General features: G+C 47.3%; 2 long non-coding RNA genes across 7 annotated transcripts in view; one reads left to right on the top strand and one right to left on the bottom strand.

Annotated features, from left to right (window-relative positions):
- Positions 1-20021, top strand: part of LOC126995674 (uncharacterized) — a 279072-nt gene that overhangs the window by 116595 nt on the left and 142456 nt on the right. The gene's annotated exons all lie outside the window — the stretch shown is intronic.
- LOC126995677 (uncharacterized) overlaps positions 1-20021 on the bottom strand; it is a 71261-nt gene that overhangs the window by 29705 nt on the left and 21535 nt on the right. For 2 of the 4 annotated variants that reach the window (XR_007750644.1, XR_007750642.1), the window contains exon 2: positions 13081-13237. This is a non-coding gene — a long non-coding RNA (uncharacterized LOC126995677). The other 2 variants (XR_007750643.1, XR_007750645.1) reach the window with 2 other exon arrangements.

Raw genomic sequence — 20021 nt, 5'->3', positions numbered from 1 at the left:
GCAAATAGGTTAAGTATACGAGGTTAGCGTTGAAAGAGAGGGGAATAGACTGACTTTACGATAAGTTAGGTTGACGCGAGAGGAAGGGTTAAGTACGAGGTTAGCGTTGAAAGAGAGGTGAATAGACTGACAGTACGTAACATGATAACTTAGGTTGACGCGAGAGGAAGAGAAGAAAGGGGAGGGAGGAAGGAGAGAGTGCATTGGAGAGTATGAAGCAAGTAAGTGGGTACGGATTAATATATTTCTGGAGTTGCAAGGGAAGTGACTAGACGGACCCTTTGACTTGCGTTGTGTATAAGAAAAGCATATTTGTAAAAGTTCCGTTATTTGCGCGTTCGTTTTAGGGATGAAAGACTTTAAAAGGCAAGGGAGTAAAAGCGACGAGGAGAGTGTTTGAGCGAGTCCCCGAGCACACGAGGGAGGGAAAAGATGAAAGTTTGTGCCTAAAGTGTTCCTCCTCCTCCTCCTCCTCCTCCTCCTCCTCCTCCTCTCCGCCTACTGCACAGACATCTTGATTACCCAAAGGAAAAAAAAATGAGACGGGATGCTAATGAGGAAGAACTTTTTATCAGGGAAGCGACGCAGCGAGCAGCCGGCGATTGGAACTGTAAAAAAAAAAAATAAGTAAGAAAAATAAAGAAAAAGAAAGAAAAAGAAAGAAAGGAAAAAGAAACGATAGGAAAATGAAAATAAAGTAAAATAAAAGAGATAGGAAAAGGAAAAGGGAAAGTAAAGAAAAACAAAGATAGAAAAATTCATAAAGTAAAAAAGAAAAAAATGAAAAAAAAGACATAGGAAAAGGAAAAATGAAAGTAAGGAAAAGAAAAAAAGAAAAAATAAGAAAATAGACACAGGGAAAAGAAAAAAATGAAAGTACGGAAATAGAAAGAAAGAAAAGAAAAAAGAAAGAAAGAAGAAAAGAGAAAAAAAGTAAGAAAAAGAAAAAAATGTTCATACTTAATGCGTGAAAAGTAAACGGTGGCAGGATGCGTGAGTTGAGTCTTTAATAATGACAAGAAACGTAATTATGAGGGAAAAGGGAAAACTCGGCAAGATGAGAGAGTGAGAAGCGAGATGATGGTGATGAAGGCAGTTTAATTTAGTCACCGGGAAAGAGAACAGTTTTTAAAGAGTCGCTCGGAAGTAGTTGAAGACTTAATTTCCTTTGACACGCGCGTTTAAATTTTCCGATCCTCGTTACAATATTCATATTTTTTTTACCTGCCTTCCTACCATTTACTCATTGGCCTGTATATGTATTTTTTTTGTGTGTGTGTGTATGTGTGTGTGTGTGTGTGTGTGTGTGTGTGTGTGTGTGTGTGTGTGTGTGTGTGCATTTTACATGTATTTAGCTTACTTTGTGCCACCAGCTTACAATTTATTTATTTATTGATTTATTATTATTATTATTATTATTATTATTATTATTATTATTATTATTATTATTATTATTATTATTATTATTATTATTATTATTATTATTATTATTATTATTATTATTATTATTATTATTATTATTAGTTATTATTATTATTGCTGTTGTTGTTGTTATTAAATTACTATTATTATTATTATTACGCAACCCAATGTCTTCCTTCTTCAACCGATAGATAGATAGATAGATAGATAGATAGATAGATAGATAAATAGATAACAGATAGATAGATGAAGTGCGTGAGTGAAAGACAGAGGGAGAAGAACAAGAACAAGAAAAGAAACAAAAGAAAAAGAATTAATGAAGTCGAGGAAGAAGAAAAAGAAGTAATGTAGAAGAAGAAGAAGACGAAGAAGAAGAAGACGAAGAAGAAGACGAAGAAGAAGAAGAAGAAGAAGACGAAGAAGAAGAAGAAGAAGAAGACGAAGAAGGTGCATCGAAGCGTCTTTCCGCCTCGTCTCTCCCTCTTGTAGCGTCTCCACACCTTGGCGGCTCCTCGTTAGCGCGTGCTTCAGCGTGAGGCGCCCAGGTGTATGCCCCTCGCGCCCTCCTTACCTGCTGCCCCTACTGCTTCTGCTGCTTACTCCTACTCCCACTTCTGCTTCTGCTATATCTTCCCCTCCTCATATTCGCCCTCATTTTCTCTCTCTCTCTCTCTCTCTCTCTCTCTCTCTCTCTCTCTCTCTCTCTCTCTCTCTCTCTCTCTCTCTCTCTCTCTCTCTCTCTCTCTCTCTCTCTCTCTCTCTCTCTTACACTCACACACACACACACACACACACACACACACACACGCAAATTTTCATATTCACCGAGTGATTTTCGTTAATTGACTAATTACTCAAAACTACTGCAAACAATTTTCCAATAACACACACACACACACACACACACACACACACACACACACACACACGGCACATGCATATATACATGTGTCGGGGGGGGGAAAACATTTTGCGACAACATTCAGTCTCTTTCCCAGGAATACGATCCGCCATATTTGTTGGATGAAACGCTTCTAAAATTTCATCTTTTCTTTCTGTGTCGATATTTTTCCCTTCACTTCTCTTCACTTTCTTCCTCCGACCTATTTGTAGCCATCGGGGAAGTCTCGATCTCTCCAATTTCTTCTGCATCGGTTTCTTTCGCATGGATCAAAGAATCAGTTTATTTAGTTTGGCCGTACGCCGTCAGAGGGCATCGACACTTTCTGCTGTTGGTGTATGAACGCAAAATTAACAAATAACTCGACGAAGCATGTGAAATAAGGCCGTCATTCCATTGTTTCGAGGGAGTGTCCGATAGAGGGAGGAAAGGGAGGGAAGGAGGAAGGGAAAGTTAGCACGGAAGGGAGAGAAGGAGGGATGAAGGGAAAGGAGCGCCGTTAGGGAGAAGAAAGAAGGAAGGTACGGATGTTATGAGGAAGGAAAGGAAAAGGAAGCGTTCGGGAGTTTCTAAAAGCATCTTCTGCCGTCTTTATCTTGTTCTATCCTTGGTTATTTGTGTATAGGAAGTCTACTCTTAGCTGTCTTCTTCTCCTTGTCCTCGTTTTCCTCCTCCTTCGCTTCCTTCTCCTCTTCATCCACCATGACCGCCACAACCACCATCAACACAGTCATCACCGTCATCACCACCACCTCCCTAAGAATTTATCTGTGCAGCGCGTGTGAAAGTGGAAAGCGGAGACGACGACGACACACACACACACACACACACACACACACACACACACACACACACACACACACACACACATTCGTGTGTGTGTGTGTGTGTGTGTGTGTGTGTGTGTGTGTGTGTGTGTGTGTTGCTAACTTTCTTTGCGGGCGGACTCCACGGAAACTGGTTCCTACGGGATGTGAAAACTGTCCAAGGAGGTGAAAAAAGAACCAGGAAGAGGAAGAAATGAACCCCCTGAATGGTGGAGGTGGTGGTGATGGTGGTGGTGATGGTGGTGATGGTGGTGGTGGTGATGATGGTTTTGGTAATTGGAGGTGTTGGTAATAAATGGTGTTGATGGTTGGTAGCGAACGCGATGGAGGCGGTATAATGATGGTGGTGGTGGTGGTGGTGATGATGGTGGTGGTGATGATGGTGGTGAATTTGGTGGTGATGGAGATGTCTTCCTTTTTTCTCCTATTATTGTCACTACCATTCTCTCTCTCTCTCTCTCTCTCTCTCTCTCTCTCTCTCTCTCTCTCTCTCTCTCTCTCTCTCTCTCTCTCTCTCTCTCTCTCTCTCTCTCATTATCATCATTATTTCCTCTTATTTTACCCGCATCGCTCTTCTCTTTTTTCTTTTTTTTTTTTTTTTTGCTCCATCGCCGCACCAAATTCTCGTCATTGTTTTAGTATTTTCCGCTTCATTATCTCCCTTTCATTGTCTTCTTCTTCCCTTTTGTTTCTTCTCATTCATCGTCTCGGTCATCTCTCATGCTTATTTGCCTCTTCAGTTCTCTCTTTCGTCATTCTAAGTTCCCTCCGTCTTTTCTTTGTTCTATTCTTCTATCTATCTCTACGTTATCTTCTATTGTGGTGGATTTTTTTTCATCATATTCGATTTTCTCTTCTTTTTTCTTACTCTTTTTCCACCGTCTTCTCTTTTCCTTTCTTCTCTTTTTTTCTTTTTTTGCGTTTCTTACCTTTCATTGTCTTGTTTCATCTTCCTGTTTCTCTTCTGACCTCCTTGCTTATACCTCTCCTCCTCCTCATCCTCCTCCTCCTCCTCCTCCTCCTGATCTGCCATTTATTATATACGTCCTTGGATTATCTTCGGTTGCTTCTTCTTATTCACGTTCTTTCTTACTTACTTTGTGTGTGTGTGTGTGTGTGTGTGTGTGTGTGTGTGTGTGTGTGTGTGTGTGTGTGTGTGTGTGTGTGTGTGTCTCTTTATCTCTATTATCTCCTAGCAATTCTTTTAAACGCACGGACAGCACCAATTCTTACGTCCCTTGAGATATTTCGCTTCATTGTTCTTTTCTGTCACTATGTATTTTTTTTTTCACTTCGCTTCCACCTCCTACTTTTACCTTTCTCCTCCTCCTCCTCCTCCTCCTCCTCTCAAAAAAAAAAAAAGAGTATCAAAAGTCCACTCCCCTTCTGGTGCCAATGACCCCGCCGGGCACACCACCACCACCACCACGGTCACCACCACCACCCTAAGGACACCGCCCCGGCTTCCTTTCCCCTCCGCCCACACCCACGCCAACCCATCGGACGCTGACTGCCCTGGCCTTCTTTCCACCACCTACCCCCCCCCCACCCACTCTTCGCACCCTTGCCTAGATCCCTATCCACCCCCGACCCTCTTATCGCCCCACCTACCCACCCCGTACCCCCACTTCGTCTCCCAGCGACCACGTGACACCGCTGAAACGCCAATCATTCGGATCATTACAGTGCTTTTTACCAGTGGATTCAGATCATTCGCGGGGATTAGCACGTGACGCACCTTCAGTAGCACTCCCCCCCCTCCCCCCCCCCGGCCACGCACTCCCGCCAGAGGTGCTTCACGAGGGGGGAATGAACGTCCTCTTGTCTCTCTTTCTCTCTCTCTGTGTCTCCCTCTCTCTTAGTTTCCCTCTCCCACGGTAATTCTTTGTCCACCTCCCCTCTGTGTGTGTGTGTTTGTGTGTGTGTGTGTGTGTGTGTGTGTGTGTGTGTGTGTGGCGGAGGTGCTGAGTTTCACGTCGGTATGAATATCAACCTTAAAAACCAGACCCATGTTTAACCTTTTGGCTGAGATGACGTCAGAAGCGAGGAGGAGGAGGAGGAGGAGGAGGAGTGTGGCGCGTGGAGGAGGAGGAGGAGGAGTGTGGCGCGTGGAGGAGGAGGAGGAGGAGGCAGAGGTGAGAGAGTGCATTCTGACCGATGGGAGGGCGGGAGGGAGGGAGAGTGAGAGGGAGAAAGGGAATGAACTGGGGAGTCAGAAGGCAGGAAAGTGGTCACCAGATGAGGGAAGAGAAATGTGGAGGAGGAGGAGGAGGAGGAGGAGGAGGAGGAGGAGAAGTCAAAGAAAAAAACAGATATTAGTTAGAGGTGAGTGGGGTGGATCAAGGAGAAGAGGAAGAAGTAGGAGAAGAAGAAGAAAAGGAGGAAAAGTTAGTAGAATGCGAGAGAGGTCAAGGAGGAGGAGGAGGAGGAGGAGGAGGAAGGGAAACTTTCAGGTGGAGGAGAGTGAGTATCGGCGAGTCAGGGAGGTGAATAAAACGACTCAGCGAGGCCGTCGACACCTGACCTTTCTGATCACGCTAATGAAAGTGAAAATGTGGCGCAGGGAGAGAGGGAGAGATGGGGGAGGGAGGGAGGGAGGGGAAGGGAGGGACAGGAGGAACCGCGACAGTGGAGGAAGGAGGAAATGAGAGATGATAGGGTGGAAGAGGGAGGACTGTATGGGGGAGAGAGAGAGAGAGAGAGAGAGAGAGAGAGAGAGAGAGAGTTTTCTTCTGGCGTGGATCAAGATAATTGGGTACGGACGTGAGGAGAATGAAACAAGGATTATATTATTAGTATCATTATTATTATTATTATTATTATTATTATTATTATTATTATTATTATTATTATTATTATTATTATTATTATTATTATTATTATTATTATTATTATTATTATTATTATTATTATTATTATTATCGTCATCGTTTCAATTTATAGTAGTAGCAGTAGTAGTAGCAGTAGAAGTAGTAGTAGTAGTAGCAGTATCATTATAATAATTACCAATATCATAACCATTATCATCCAAGCGTACATCAGATGCGTAAGATGAACAATGATACATATGTACACACACACACAAAAAAAAAAAAGTAAACAGATGACCCCCTTACACACACAAAAAAGTAAACATATGACCCCCTTACACACAAAAAAAAAAAGTAAACAGATGACCCCCTTACACAAAAAAAAAATATCTAAGGGAGCAAAATTGAGCCGGGTGAGTGACCTTAGCTAAGCCGCCCGCAATCTAACCATGTCAAGGATATGTTACCTGTCGCCACACCTGCCAGGCCAACGACCCACTATCGACGAGGCGGCGCAACAAAGCCATCGCCGTTCACGCCAGTCACCCGACGAAACCAAGGCGGGGCGGGGCGGAGTGGGGACCGTGGGGTTCGGGGGGTAGGCAATGTGGGGCGGCCAGGGAAACATCAGAGCATCCTAACGCAACATGGCAGTCACACAGATTCATGGATCCATCCGTAATAACCCATGACTCCCAATGAAACCACAAGGCGAAGGGAGGAAGGGCGGAGCAGCGGACACAATGACGCAGGGAAGGTATTAATGAAAACTACTGTAAGCCATCGGTAACCATGCAGGACTCTCGATGAAACCACGGCAAAGGAAAGAAATAAACGGCGAAGCAGCAAAGGGAACATTGACGCAGGGAAGGAATCAAACCAAGACTCCTTTAAAGCGAAACATTGCAATCCCACGAATTCCGGGAGTGCCTTTGCCGGTCGGGGGGAGGGAGGGAAGGCGGGGCAGGGCAGCGAGGAAAGCACCGGTAACACAAAGAATCCTAAGCTCCACATTCTCAAACATTCGAGGCTTGCATATCCACATTTCACAAGGCTTCCGTAGAGGTTGTGGGTATTTCCTGGACAGCTTTATGAGTCTAGTGATAATTTGACGGTGTTTCTGAACCACGAACGAGAAAGAAACACGCAAGGAACCCATTTCATCTCCACAACACAAAGAATCCTGAGCCCCACATTCTCAAACATTCGGGGCTTGCATATCCACATTTCACAAGGCTTTCGGAGAAGTTGTGGTTATTTTCTGGACAGCTTTATGAGTCTAGTGATAATTTGACGGTGTTTCTGAACCACGAACGAGAAAGAAACACTCAAGAGAACCCATTTCATTTCATTTTCGCCCCCATAGAAATATTTATTGTGAGATACGAAAGCATTGCGACACGGGACTTGACCTCTTCAACGCAACATTGCAGCCACACACACACACACACACACACACACACACACACACACACACACACACACACACACACACACACACACACACACACACACACACAGATTCCAAAAGCGCCCTCGCCCGTGACTAGGAAAAGAGAGAAATTCATATACAGGCCAGGAATTTATATGGAGAGAAAGCTCTTGACGAAAACCATCCACCGGCTCAGCCTTCCTATATCTAGGCCGCTGTGGTCTCCCTTTCCTTCCTACCTACGCAAGCTCGCATCTCAAATTATCCAGAAGGAAGATTTTTTTGTTTACAAGTAAGAAGTCAGCTCTCGTCCGTGAAAGTCCCCGACTCTCAATTCACCCTTTCCCTTCCCTGCACCCCTCACACACACACACACACACACACACACACACACACACACACACACACACACACACACACACACACACACACACACACACACGGCCGGCACATGCACCCTTGAACGCCCCGCTTCCCCGGTTGAAGGACCAGGAAGTGGTATGCAGCGAGCGGCTCCCACGCCCGGGTCCACCACGCCGGGCAGGAGAGGACGAATGGAGAAAATCTGGAGAGGGAACGAGTGAACGGAGACACGGAGAAAGGTGGAGGACGCTTCTACCACTACCACAACTACCATCACCACTACTGCGACCACTACTACTACTACGACTACTAATTCTGCCACCACCACCGTATGTATGGCCATGGAGAGACGAAGAAAGCCAAGTAGTGACGACGAGGATTTAAGAGCTAGGAAGAGGCGCCGCGTGTGAGTCTGGTGGTGCTGTATGGGCGTCCAGGGCGTGCCGAATGCCGCACCTGTAGCATGGAAGGCCGTTGTGGAGGCCGCGAAGGTAAAGTCGGTCGGGGACACCTGAGACGGGGCCATGCAAGAGAGGCAGCGGCAGCGGTAACAGGGCGGCGATGAAGCGTGGCAGGGTGTTAGTTGGAGAGGAGAACGCGGTGATGTAAGCAGGGGCCGAGGACCTGAGAGAGAGAGAGAGAGAGAGATGATGATTAAGATCTTTGAATGGCGAAGAAAGAAACAAAGAAAGAAAATTAGAAAGAAAATGAAAGAAAAGAAAGAAAAAGAAAGAAAAAGTGATGAGAGAGAGAGAGAGAGAGAGAGAGAATCTGGATCAGTCTTTAACCGCCATTACCGTGTGTCTGATAAGCGCCTCTCACCGCGATGAAGAGTCGACGACCTTTATAAGTATGCGCGCTGCTGAGGCTGATGCTGATGATGATGACGTCGACAGGAAAACTGATTCAAGAATAAGCTCAGGGGTGAAAGTTGTGGGGCGCCGCGAAGCATGGGAGGGGGGGAATGTTGCAGGGAGGGGCCAGCACAGTGATCCATCTGCCGGCGAGGAGAGAGGAGGACCCTGTCTCTCTCTCTCTCTCTCTCTCTCTCTCTCTCTCTCTCTCTCTCTCTCTCTCTCTCTCTCTCTCTCTCTCTCTCTCTCTCTCTCTCTCTCTCTCTCTCTCTCTCTCTCTCTCTCTCTCTCTCTCTCTCTCTCTCTCTCTCTCTCTCTCTCTCTCTCTCTCTCTCTCTCTCTCTCTGTCTCTCTCTCTCTCTCTCTCTCTCTCTCTCTCTCTCTCTCTCTCTCTCTCTCTCTCTCTCTCTCTCTCTCTCTCTCTCTCTCTCTCTCTCTCTCTCTCTCTCAAATTAGCCTCAAGTTTTTATTATCTTCTACCATAAGGGACTGCACGGTATTGACGTCTCGTGTGTGTGTGTGTGTGTGTGTGTGTGTGTGTGTGTGTGTATATAATGTGTGCTGTAGGAACTGAGAGCGAAGCGGGGCAGGGCAGGGCGGGGCAAGGCGGAGCGGGGCGGGGCGCGGTGTGGTGAAGGTCTGAGCTGGGTGGATGACCTCTCAAGGGTTCGCTCGTCTGGCCGGGCCGCGTGGCAGGCGAGGCGATGGCGAGGGGAGGGAGGGTCTCAGTGACTGTCTGGGTCCGCCGCGAGGAGTAGAGAGGGTCGCGGTTAGAGGAGGTTAGTGAGGCTGTTTGGCCCTGAGCTCAGCGTGGAGAGAGTGGGGAGGAGCAGGGTGAGAGGGAGAGTAGAGAGAAGGGTGACAGAGTGGAGAGTGGAGAGGATCATGGTGAGAGGGAGAGTGGAAGGGGAGGGCAGAAAAGCAGGGAGGGGAAACTGACTTCAAAGCAGGGAGAGAGGGAGAGTGAAAGGCAAGGGAGAGGAGTGTGAGAGCAGAAGAGCAGGGAGAGATACAGACATGAGGATAAAGGTAGAGGTAGAGACGCAGGGAGAGAGAGGAAGAGTGGAGGATAGGGAGAGGAGGAGTGTGAAGGGAGAAGAGCAGGAGAGAAACAGACATCAGGATAAAGGGCAGAGGAAGAGAGAGGGGAGAGGAGAGTAAAGGGGGGATGGGAGGGTAAGGGAGAGAAAAGGGGGTGAGGGTGAAGGCAGAAGAGCAGGGAGAGAAAGAGGACCAGGAAGAGAGAGGAGGAGAGGGAACAGAGTAAAGGATCAGGAAAAGAGAGAGAAGGGAGAGAGGTAGGAGGGGAAGACCAGAGGAGCTGAAAGAGGGATGGGAATGCAAGGAGGAGTAAAAGAGGGATCGTGGCGTGATGTAAGGAGGAGTAAATGAGGGATCGTGGTGTAATGCGCGGGCAGTGTTAGGTCAGGGGTACACGTGCTCCCAACCCTTCTGTTCTCTGTGTGTGTCTGTCTTTGTGTTCTCTTTGTGCCGTACGTTAATCAGGTTCTTGGTGGTGGTGGGGAACGGGAGGGAGGGAGAAGGGAAGATGGAAGAGGGAGAAGAAGGCAAAAGAGAAAGAGAGTGATAAATGGTCGTAAGTTTTGCAATGTCCGTGAAAGATAAATTGAAAAGGTAACCAAGCAAAGCGTCGGTGTGTGTGTGTGTGTGTGTGTGTGTGTGTGTGTGTGTGTGTGTCGTTAAAGAATGTAACAATAAGTGCGGCGAAGGACTTTTTTGTTGTTGTTGTTGTTATTGTGTAAGTTTATCGCCGAGGCCCACTGTGGCACTTATCGCATTCCTCCCGATAGCAAATGAAATAGTAGTAGTAGTAGCAGCATAAGTAGTAGTAGTAGTAGTAGTAGTAGTAGTAGTAGCAACAAAAGTGACAGTGGTCGGTCTGGTCTCGTTACGTTACGTCGTTCTGTTCCCAAGCTGAGTCAGTCATGAAGTGGTTTTTGGGCGAAAGGAAAAGTGCTGGAGGCGCGTCAGCTGCCGCCCTCCCCGCCAGGTGGCCGCTCTCACCTGACTCTGATAACCCAAGAGCCCCGCGATTAGCAACAACCTTGTGTACGTGTGTGTGTGTGTGTGTGTGTGTGTGTGTGTGTGTGTGTAAGATTACCCGCGCCAAGGAGCCGTCATGTCTGTGCCCGGCGTTTGTCTGCCGCGGCTCATGGCTCAGTGTAAAGGCTCCCCCGACGCCTCTTGAACCACGACAGCCCCCCCCCCCCTCCCCCCCGACGCCCCTCTGCTCCCTCGTCCTCGACCCTCTCCCCTTCAAGCTCGTGATGGGAAGCAGTGTCACGAGCCAGACCCTTCTCAAGCCCTTTTCTCACCCTTCGCTGCACTATATCACTCTCCTCTTCCCTTCTCTGCCCTTCTCTTCCTTTCTCTTCTCTTCTCTGCTCTCCTCTCCTCACTATTCTCCCCTCTCTCCCCTTTTCCCCCCTCATCTCTTCACTCCCTTTTATTCCCTCTTCTTTCCTGTCTTCCTCACCCCCCCATACACTATACTATCCTCCCCCCTCCCTTCTCTTCCCTTTTTTTCCCTCCCCCCCTCATCTCTACACTCCCTTTATATTCCCTATTCTTTCCTGCCTTCCTCACCCTTCCCTATGCTATATTATCCTTCCCTTCCATTCTCTGCTCTTTTCTTCCCTTCCCTTCTCTTTCCCCTTCCCTTCTTCCCTTACCCTTTATATCCCTTAATCTCCCTTGTCTTCCCTTATACTATCTTCACGAACCTCCTTTCTCCCCCCTTTACATAATCCTTTATCTCCAAACTTCCTCCTTGTCTCCCCTTACAATATGCTAACCATTCCTCCTCTTCCCTTCCTTTCTACATCCCTCACCTTTTCCCTTACACTTCCTACACTCCCCTTCCTTCCCTTCTCCTTCTTTATCCTATCCTGCACTACACTCGCAATCTCTCCCCTTCCTTTCTTCTTCCTTCGCTTCTCTTGTCCATCTCCTTACACAGCACTCCCCTTCTTCCATTCTTTTCCTCTCCCCTTCCGTCCCCTCTTATCTACTCCCCTCTCTCGATTAGACCATCAACCGAGGAATGACAGACGGAACCCGGGCGTGACATGAGAGGCAGGGGAGGCAGGGGACGGACAGGGAGTGGCCTAGATTCCACCTGAAGAAGAATGAAGGACGGGTGGAGGATTTGTCGAGGCACGCACGTTAAGCTTCAAGAGAATAAATGTGCATCGCTTTCTTATTTGGTATTATAGGAAAACATCTCTTTGTCCTTTGTCCCTTCCGCTCATGCCACGTGGTCGGCTTGGGAGCGTGGGGACAGTGACCTGGCGGGGACGTGGGTGCTTCTGGCCTCCTTCCTCCTCCCAAAAGAAAACGTTGACTAGCAGGAAAAAATATATAGAAAAAGAGGACACGCGAGGATGAAAAGGAATCCCTGGTGCTACATTTTCCTTCGCCCTCGCCCTGAAAATCGTGCAAGAGGCTGAAACACGATTATGGTGGAGGAAGAAGTCTGCTGGGGTGAATGACCTCGGTGCGCGCGTGTGTGTGTGTGTGTGTGTGTGTGTGTGTGTGTGTGTGTTGACTTGCCTGCGCGTGCGTAAAGAAGGACAGGGTGCACAGAACTGGAGGAGATAGGAGGCTGCAGCAGGAGGAGGAGGAGGAGGAGGAGGAAGAGGAAGAAGTGTCATTGCTCTTTTACCCCCAAAGAGAAAATCAACGAATCTGTTTTCACTTTCCTCCCTCAGCATATCCTTGTCTTGATGGGGGGGGGGGGGGGGGTAGGGGGAAGGGTGGAAGGGGGAAGGATTCTGCTTGGAGTCTGGTTTCTGGAAGGGAACAAGGAGTGAAGTGACCCCCTCTCTCTCTCTTTCTTTTCTGGGGGGGGCTTGGGGGTAAGGGGTCAACATTCCTGGAGGTCACGATGCCAAAAATGGGTGCGGGGGTGCCAGGGCCTGCTCGGGAAGGGGTGCCTCTTTGTGTCCGGAGTGCTGCTGTGAGAGTGGGGTTACCTTTCTCTCTCTCTCTCTCTCTCTCTCTCTCTCTCTCTCTCTCTCTCTCTCTCTCTCTCTCTCTCTCTCTCTCTCTGATCTTTTTTTCTTTCCTTTTTTCCTTTGTTTCTTTCTTTCTTTCTTTCTTCGGCCATGATATTGCGGCACCATGCAAAAATATATTAACCATCATCATCATCATCATTATTCCTCTCTCTCTCTCTCTCTCTCTCTCTCTCTCTCTCTCTCTCTCTCTCTCTCTCTCTCTCTCTCTCTCTCTCTCTCTCTCTCTCTCTCTCTCTCTCTCTCTCTCTCTCTCTCTCTCTCTCTCTCTCTCTCTCTCTCTCTCTCATAATATGTCAGCTTCACCATCCATCTCGTTCCTTTCTTTGGTCAGCGCCTCCCTTCTGTCTGCAATTAAGCCGTTGTGTTTACTCTCCTCTAATTCACTTGTGGGAATGAACAACAAACATCTTTCTTGCATAACTCAACCTCACCTGTAATTAGCGCGCCCAGGTAGGTACTGGAAGGGGCAGGTGAAGTGTAGGCAGGCAGGTAGGTGGGTAAGGTAGGTAGGTAACGGGGAAACACGGAAGCTGCATTCCCATTCCTTTCCTTTTCTTCATCGGTGACGTCACGTTGTACTTTCACTGTCTTCGCGGAAATGAAGAAAAAAAAGTTAGGTTTGTAATATCTGGCCCGTATTCACAAACCTTCCGGCGCACAAGTATATATATTTGACAAGGCTTTCGTAGGCTTTTGGGGCATTTCCAGGGGTAGTTTAATGAGCCTGGTGGTAGTGTGACCCTTCTTCTGTACCGTGAACCTAAAGAAACACATATTTAACAAGGCATTATGAGCTATGGGCATTTCCAGGGGTAGTTTAATGAGCCTGGTGGTAGTGTGACCCTTCTTCTGTACCGTGAACCTAAAGAAACACATATTTAACAAGGCATTATAAGTTGTGGGCATTTCCAAGGGTAGTTTGATGAACCTGGTGGTAGTGTGACCCTTCTTCTGTACCGTGAACCTAAAGAAACACATATTTAACAAGGCATTATGAGCTATGGGCATTTCCAGGGGTAGTTTAATGAGCCTGGTGGTAGTGTGACCCTTCTTCTGTACCGTGAACCTAAAGAAACACATATTTAACAAGGCATTATGAACTATGGGCATTTCCAAGGGTAGTTTAATTAACCTGGTTGTAGTGTGACCCTTCTTCTGTACCGTGAACCTAAAGAAACACATATTTAACAAGGCATTATGAGCTGTGGGCATTTCCAAGGGTAGTTTAATTAACCTGGTTGTAGTGTGACCCTTCTTCTGTACCGTGAACCTAAAGAAACACATATTTAACAAGGCATTATGAACTATGGGCATTTCCAGGGGTAGTTTAATGAGCCTGGTGGTAGTCTGACCCTTCTTCTGTACCATGCACGTGAAAAAACCTCATAAAAACCCGATGAATCTCCTTTTTTGGACTATGGAAATTGATATGGGAGATGGAAGCGTCTGAAAATACCACCCTTGGACTTTTTCCTATCACCAATCACACACTCACCTCCTTATCTCCCCCTTTCTCCCCTTTTCTTGTAGTGTACCTCATTCCTCCCCTCCTTCCTTATCTCCTTCTTTCCCCCTTTTCTTGCAGTGTACCTCCTAAATCCCCTCCTTCCTTATCCCCCCTTTCCCCTTTTCTTGCAGTGTACCTCCTAAATCCCCTCCTTCCTTATCCCCCCTTTCCCCGTTTTCTTGCAGTGTACCTTCTTCATCCCCTCCTTCTTTTCACCCAACGTACCCTCTCTCTACATCTGGTCTCTCCTATTCCTGGTACATAAGGCACAGTTACCGTTCACACCATAATTCTTCTTCTCTTTCCGTTTCGTCCCCTCATTTGTCACTAAGTCTTCCTCCGCCAACCCCGTCTCATCGTACTCTATCTATCTCGTTTTTAATTCTCCCTATCCTTGTTCTTTTCTCTCTTCCTTTTCTATTCCAGTTTCCTCCATTTGTCACCTACTCCACCGACCCTTGTCATCGTTTGTAATCCTTCCTATCTCTGTTCTTTTATTTGTGTTTCGTCCTTCACGCTTCGTTATTTCAGCTTCTGTACGCATGATTTGTTTTTTGTTGATTATCTTATTTCTGTTCTCTTTCTGTTTAATCACTTTCTCCACCTCCATTTCTTTCAACTTCTTTCCCTCTCATCTCTCTTGTTCCTTTCTCTGCATGACCTCTTTTTGCTCCTTCTCTTATTCCTGCTCTTCTCCACTTTTTTTTCCACTTACTCCACCTCGATTTCTTTCAACTTCTTTCCCTATAATTCTTTCTTTCTCTCTCATCTCTCTTGTTCCTTTCTCTGCATGATCTCTTTTTGTTCCTGCTCTTCTCCACTTTTTTTCATCTATACGAGGTTTATAAATGGATGAAGGGCTTTAATAAGGGAGACATTCATAAGGTTTTGTTGGTAAGAGAACCGGGTAGGACACGAAGTAACGGGTTTAAACTGGATAAATTCAGATTCAACAGGGACATAGGCAAAAATTGGTTTACTAACAGGGTGGTGGATGAGTGGAATAAGTCATGTGGTGAGTGCCAATACAATTGTCACATTCAAAAATAGATTAGATAAATTCATGGACAGCGATATTAGGTGGGGTTAGATACACGGGAGCTTAGGGTCAAAGGAGCTGCCTCGTACAGGCCTACCGGCCTCTTGCAGACTCCTGCGTTCTTATGTTCTTATGTTCTTATGTTCATTTCTCTCACCTTCTTACCTTTAATTCTTTCTCTCCCTCTCGTTTTTTTTCCTCTGCAGTATCTATTTTTCTTCCTTCTCTTATTCATGTTTTCCTTTATCGTATTCATTTTTCCACCTGTAATTCTTCCCCCTTCTCCATCCATAGTTATTTTCTTCTTTTCTTCCCATACTTCTTGTTCCCTTCTCTGCTCCACATCTCCTTCCCGCAGCGTTATTTCAGCTTCTCTACGCATTATTACTTTTTTTTTTGTGTGTGTGGGGGGGGGGGGAGGGGAGGGGGAGAGAGGGGCGGAAGGGCAGGGGAAGGGGCAAGGAGGAAGACCACGAAGCAAGTCAAATCGTGAGGAAACGTGTGAAGCCGGAAATGCGTGCTCGTGAGAAAGCCTGCAGCCCCTCTCTCTCTCTCTCTCTCTCTCTCTCTCTCTCTCTCTCTCTCTCTCTGTTTTAGGGGCAGCGCGTCAGGGAAAGACAGAATGCATGGATGGGCAAACACAGGGTGGGAAAAATGCTCACACTTTCACTGCGCGGCCACTCGTCATGCTAATGCCAGCCTGCGCGCTTGTATCTCTGTTTTGATAGCTTCTTTTTTCTCTCCGTCTCTCTCCCTCTCTCTCCCCCCCCTCCCCTCCCCTTCCCCGGCCCACCACCAGCCTGAAGGGTCACCGCGGCATGGCTGGGAAAAGAAATTAGCTCGGAGACTTTGAGACGCCCATTCATCCAGACCACGTGAGCCCCCCCATCGTCCCCTCGCTCCTCTCTCCCTCCCCCCGACCCCAAGATCACTGCCCCGCATTGCCCCGCTCAACGCCAGATCTCGCTAGTCTCCCCTCCTCTCCTCCTCCTCCTCCTCCATCCTTGCGTCTGCTGAGTTGTACGTTCTCTCTCTCTCTCTCTCTCTCTCTCTCTCTCTCTCTCTCTCTCTCTCTCTCTCTCTCTCTCTCTCCATTTTTCTCTCAAACTTTACTATCTCCCATTTCTTCTGTATTGCGTTCCCGTTTTCTTTCACTCTTTACCAGCTTTTCCTTCTACCCTTTCCTTGTCCCTTATCTTCTTTTACGCCTCCCTTGCTTATCCCTTCCTTTTCCCTTTCTTTCTCCGTTTCTTTCTCACTTGGTTCCCCCTTTCCTTTCCCTAGTTAAATCTCCTACCGCGCAGGGGCAAGATACGCCATGAAAGAAAACATGAAGCGAATAAAACCTCGACCTAACGATATTTTCCAGCGCCTCGCACTGCACCGGGGACCCAACAAAACAGCTGCTGAGGACCCGACGTGAGGGTCTTGTGGGAGCGTGACACGTGTCCCTGCATCCGAAGCGAGGCGTGTCCTCTCGGGAATCTTACGTCAATGTGACTGTCAAGGCTGAGACTCCGATGCTAGGTAGAAACAGGTGAAGCGTCGGTGCGTCATAGGTGGTCACGTGGTTAAGGACAAACTATATACCGCCGATGACATCAATACACACACCCACTTTAGGAGGCAGGAAGGCAAGAAGACGCAGGCAGACAATTAGTAAGGCAGAGAGGAAGACAAACAAAGAGAGACAGACACCAAGGCATGCAGAGAGAAAGGAAGGCGGACAACTACACAGACGATGAGAAATACAGACAGACGAACAACAAGATAGGCAGAGAGGAAGACAGACATCTAGGCATGCAGAAAGAAAGACAGACGGACAGGCAACTAGACAGACAGAGAACAAGAAAAAAACAGACAATTAGACAGACATGGATGAAGACAAACAAACAAAAAGACACGGAAAAAGAGACAAAACAGACGAACATTCAGGCAGGCAGACAGACTAGATAGCAGACAAATAGGCAAACAGGCAGATTAACGAGCAAACAAGCAAGCGCGCCGCAGACACACAGACATTGAGACAGACAGGCAGGCGGACTTGCAGGACGCGAGAACCATCTGCTTGTGTCTGGGTCTGGTCAAAACGGGAGCAACTTGAGAGGTGGGTCGGGTCGCTCTCCACGTCGTCCCCTTACAGCGGTCGCGGAGCCTCGGAGGGGTGTGGGGGGGGGGGGGACGGGAGTAAGAGAAGGCAGGACTAAATGGGCGGGGCTGAGAGGGCGGAATATTAGGACACTGTTAGTTGGGCAGCTGCGTTACAGTTAAGGAAATATGCATACTCATACACACACACACACACACACACACACACACACACACACACACACACACACACACACACACACACACAAACAAACAAACAAGCAAACAAACAGGAACATATCAACAGTGAGAGTAGGTGGTCTTTAAACTTGGGTTGCGGGAACGGCATACAGAACAGACAGACAGACAGAGAGACAGACGTAGACATAAGTATACTATATACGTTCAGACAGACAAACAGAGATAAACAGACATACAGACAGACCAGCAGACAAACGAAACACACATACACACACACACACACACACACACACACACACTGGCTGACGGCACTTCCGGAATGAACAGAACGTTTGCCCGACATTTGCTTTTTTTCCTGCCGGCACTGACGACACACTGGCGGCGGGCATGTGTGTGTGTGTGTGTGTGTGTGTGTGTGTGTGTGTGTGTGTGTGTGTGTGTGTGTGTGTGTGTGTGTGTGTGTGTGTGCTGCGCTACCCGCCCACGAGGCCGCTTGGGGTCGTGACGTCAATGAGAAGGCATTTTTTTACACACACTTTCCTCCTAGACTCTTCTAATGTATTCGATTTCTTTAGGGCGTTTTCTGCCTGTTTGTTTCTCCTATAAAAATCGTTCGGGCATATTGATTTCCATGTTTTTCATTGAATTCCTCAAAGTTTTATGATTCGATTTAAATTCAGCTCTCCCTCTCTTATTTGCAGAAGTTACATTGTTGCTAAGCATTGCTCTCTCTCTCTCTCTCTCTCTCTCTCTCTCTCTCTCTCTCTCTCTCTCTCTCTCACACACACACACACACACACACACACACTCACACATGATATCAGCATTGAATTTATCTCATGAGGTAACTGATTCGATGTCCTCTATATTAATTTTTCAAAGCAAGCTGATTCACTTTCGGGGCCACAATAACACTACCGCGGGGGGGGAGGGGGATGGGGGGAGGCTGTACTACCGTGATGTTAAATCGGGGTTGACCTGAGCGTAGACTTTTAAGAACTTGGGAGAGTATATATATTTTTTTTCCCTATGTGGGGTTTTTGTTTTGGTGAAAGCTGTGGTAGTGGTGGTGGTGGTGGTGGTGGCTGTCACTGCGAAAGGGGGAAGGAAGGGGCTGTGGAGTTATCGCTGCAGTGGTGAGAATGTATTGTTTGTTTTGTGACGCAAGTGTTCGTCGTGAGGTGCGTGTGCTGCTTACTTGTCGTGACCATAGAGTTAGCGGTGAAGGGGTGAAGCATACCTGTGCAGCAACGGCGGGGGGGAGGGGGGGGCAGGGGAAAGGTGATATTACAAGCTTTTCTATTTGTAACCGTGGTGGGATTAAGAGATGGAATGTGACGATGCGGGTGGCGAGGTTATGAACTGATGGTAGTAAATAGAAGGTGTTTGTGAAGATTGAAAGTGAAGAGTGACAGTGAGGGGACAAGTAGAGAAGGCTGATGTCATGTCGTGGTGTTGATGAGGATAGACGGTAAAGATAGTAAAGATGGGGTTCATTGAAAGGTAGTGGTGGTGGTGATTATGGTGATGATAGTGATGGTGGTGGTAGTGTGGTGGTGATAAGGTATAGATAGGGTAACTTATGATGGTCTAGGTATGATGGCAGTGATGTTAGTGTCTATGCAACAGGTGAGGGATAGTGATGAGAGAACGAATGCGGAAGTGGTGGTGGAAGTGGAGATGGTAGTGGTAGTGGTAGGATACAGAAGGGTGAGTTAGCATAAGAACATAAGAACGTAAGGAGTCTGCAAGAGGACGGTTGGCCTATACATGGCAGCTCCTGTACACTCAACCCCACCTTACCTCACCACCCATGGCTTTATCTAACTTCTTCTTGAATGTATCTATGGTATTGGCACCCACAACATAGCTCCCAAGCCTGTTCCATTCGTCCACCACTCTACTGGTGAACCAATTCTTGCCTATGTCTTTGTTGAATTTGAATTTGTCTGTCCTCTGTGCAGATTCTAACATCTTGATATCCATTCTAAAGTAGGAGGACCAGAACTGAACTGCATAATCGAGATGAGGTCTAACTAGTGCTAAGTAAAGTTTGAGGATGACTTCAGCGCTCCTATTGCTTACGCTCCTTGAGATGAAACCCAGTACTCTGTTGGCCCGATTTTTAGCCTGAATGCATTGAGCCCTAGGACGGAGGTCAGCGCTCACTAGGACTCCTAAGTTTCTCTCACGCCCAGACTTGCTTAGAGGAGTGTCATTTAAGGAGTAATTGTGTGAGGGGTTATTCCTACCTACACTCAAAATGCTACACTGGGTCGTACTGGGGTGCTGAGGCGTGAAGGGGGGAGCGGCAGAGAGGGCGAGGCGAAGGTGGCAGGGAGGTCAGCTGGTGAGCGCGCGGGTAGGTGATCCTGATCAAATCGTATCTTACCGTAACCTATTGGATTCAAATCTGAGGATAATGGTAGCAAATCGTAGCGTTTCGTGGTGCTTCGTAGTGCTTGACCCATGGAATCCTCATTTCTTACTCTCTCCCTCTCTCTTTACTCCACTCTCTATTTCTCTCTCCTTTCCCG

This window comes from Eriocheir sinensis, chromosome 8 (genome assembly GCF_024679095.1).
Source record: "Eriocheir sinensis breed Jianghai 21 chromosome 8, ASM2467909v1, whole genome shotgun sequence".
NCBI lineage: Eukaryota > Metazoa > Arthropoda > Malacostraca > Decapoda > Varunidae > Eriocheir > Eriocheir sinensis.
This window is presented reverse-complemented; position numbering and strand designations above follow the sequence as displayed.